Source organism: Polyodon spathula, chromosome 44 (assembly GCF_017654505.1).
Source record: "Polyodon spathula isolate WHYD16114869_AA chromosome 44, ASM1765450v1, whole genome shotgun sequence".
Lineage (NCBI taxonomy): Eukaryota > Metazoa > Chordata > Actinopteri > Acipenseriformes > Polyodontidae > Polyodon > Polyodon spathula.
In genome coordinates, this window is record NC_054577.1 from 1,286,971 (window position 1) to 1,289,930 (window position 2,960).

Below are 2,960 nucleotides of genomic sequence, written 5' to 3' on the forward strand. Positions count from 1 at the left end.
CCTCCGCACACTTCATTAAGAGTCAGATTCTGTTGCTGGAAACAAGTAGTAAAAAGTAGGCTTTTGATTTTTTTCTTAACACTTTACAGAAGCTATTTTTAGTTTTCTACATTAAACTTGAGGAAGAATAATTAAACCGTTTAATTTGCAGTTGTAAATGTTTAAGTAGAACCTCAATGCCTGCTGAAAACAAGGCATATAGAAGAGTTAAATATATAAGCAACTTGCCTGAATCAATAATACCCATAAAAAAAGTTTTTTCTGTACAATACTAAATTTCCCTGACTCACAGGCTTTTCAAGATATCTGCAGAAAACACTGTAGGGCCACATTTATAACCCATTTACCTTTTTGTCTAATTTAACAGTCCCTATACGCAGTTCCAAGTGTTTATTTTTTATTTATTTTAGTTAAAAATACTTTATGAATATGGACCTGAATCAAAGTGGTGAGTGCAGTGCAGATACAAATCAGACAGACAATTACGAACAGGTGCAAGGTTTGTGAGTTCAATCCGGGGGGGGAGGACTGCTGCTGTACCCTTGAGCAAGGTACTTCACCTAGATTGCTCCAGTAAAAACCCAACTGTATAAATGGATAATTGTAAGTAAAAATAATGTGATATATTGTAACAATTGTAATTGGATAAGGGTGTCTGCTAAGAAATAATGAAGAGTTTTGTAACCACTGGGGGTCTTAACGAAGAACTTGATTACAATCTTTGCTCTTATGATTTATCATGTATATTAGGTTATAGTTTGTGGCGCAGTGGTTAGCGCTGCTGCCTCACAGCTTCAGGGTCCCAGGTTTGATTCCTGTTTCAGGGGAGTTTGCATGTTCTCCCCGTGTCTGTGTTGGTTTTCACCAGGCACAACGGTTTCCTCCCCTCATAATGGTCAGGTTGACTGGTCACTCTAAATTGCCCTCTGTGTGCATGCTTGTGTGAGAGTTGGCCAGTGATGGACTGGTGCTCCTATGAGTCACAGTCAGTCCAGCAGGTTTGTGTAGCTCCCTGTAAATCTCCAACTGCTTAAGACCAAATAAAAGGGTTAAGCCTGTCCAATTAAGCAAATTAATTCAAATCAGGTAATGAAGGCCTCAGGGGGGAGGGAATCAGAAAATGAAAACCTTCTTGTCCCTGACAAAGTAGATGTTAACACAGTCATTCATTCACAGTTCTGTTTTATTTTTATTATTTCAAAGCACGTATTTATGTTTTGATTGAAGTCCTGCTTTCCTGTCAAAAGTACAGAAAACAAACAAGGAGATCAAACTTGCATGCAAAGAACTTTATTACAAATATATAATGCGGTTTGGATGTAGGATTTACTTTTGGTTTCAAGTTAAACCGTTGAAACTGTTTTTATTTTCAATGAACTACATTTGTCCCAGGTCTGTTGGGGAGTCACTCTGGCTCTTTCCTATATTTCCATACTGCGTGCCACAGCCCTGTGAGCAGTACCCAATGAGAGACTGCTCACTATACAAGCCCCTGAGGATTCCTCTTTTACTACTACCTGCTGGAATGTTATTAAATGTGATGCTGCAATGCAGGCACTCGGAAATAAAACACTCCTTGTAATACAGAAATGTTTTTTCTCCAAATCTGTCCAATCTGAAATGCCTGTAAGTAGGAAATATATACATATTAAATTGTTTATGTTAGGCAAGAATCATCATTAGGCATCAATAAATAAGTATTCATGAATCATTACCAACACATAGCACTAAATTGTGGTAATTCCCTGGTACACCTGTAAGAGCCAAAACAAGCCTTGCTTAAACTCGCGAATACAGAGTTGATTTTCACTTTTAAACAACTTCTACTCAACAGGAGGGTATTTTTAATCAGTGGAAGTATTGAAAAGTATTATCAATCTAATCTTACTGTCAAGCCATGCAAAGTGGCCCAGTCTTCTAAACCGCTGTGTCCCCACACAGCTCTGAATCTTTCACATATTAAGGACCGATTCAAATCTGTCTCCTCCAGCACCATCTCTGTTAATATTTTTTCTAGAATTTCTTCCGGAAGCTGTCAAAACAAACCATTTTAGACCATTATCAATGTACGCATTTGAGTTATTTTACATTGTGAATTATGTTGCTATGGCTTTCAATAGGAAACTAATTTTACAATGTTAGCCATGTACCTGGAACAGATACAAGTCCTGCAGCAGTCCTTTATTTGGGAGATAATCCTATTAAAAAAAGAAGTGAACAGCAATGCTACAGTTTTGGTTAAATTGACTGTTTTATGTGAAATTGAAATGAGCCTCAGACTGCATATACTCACCTTTGTGGTACAGGCCTGGATTTCTTTTTCTAAAAAAAAGAAAAAAGATTAAGCAGAATTTAGACTTAAATCTAAAATAAACACTCTTACTCCAGACCCTAGATTCATATATTCCACTGACAAAAATAATATACAGGATACATTTTACATTTTCTGCAATGCATGGCTTAACTGTGCATTTAAAAAATAAAAATGTACATTATAAATATCATATAGGAGATACTGAAATTGGAGAAGGAATCTATGAAAAAGACCTAGGAGTTTTTGTTGACTCAGAAATGTCTTCATCTAGACAATGTGGGGAAGCTATAAAAAAGGCTAACAAGATGCTCGGATACATTGTGAAAAGTGTTGAATTTAAATCAAGGGAAGTAATGTTAAAACTGTACAATGCACTAGTAAGACCTCATTTTGAATATTGTGTGCAGTTCTGGTCACCTCACTATAAAAAAGATATTGCTGCTCTAGAAAGAGTGCAAAGAAGAGCGACCAGAATTATTCCAGGCTTAAAAGGCATGTCATATGCAGACAGGCTAAAAGAATTGAATCTGTTCAGTCTTGAACAAAGAAGACTACGTGGCGACCTAATTCAAGCATTCAAAATTCTAAAAGGTATTGACAGTGTCGACGCAAGGGACTTTTTCAGCCTGAAAAAAGAAACAAGGAC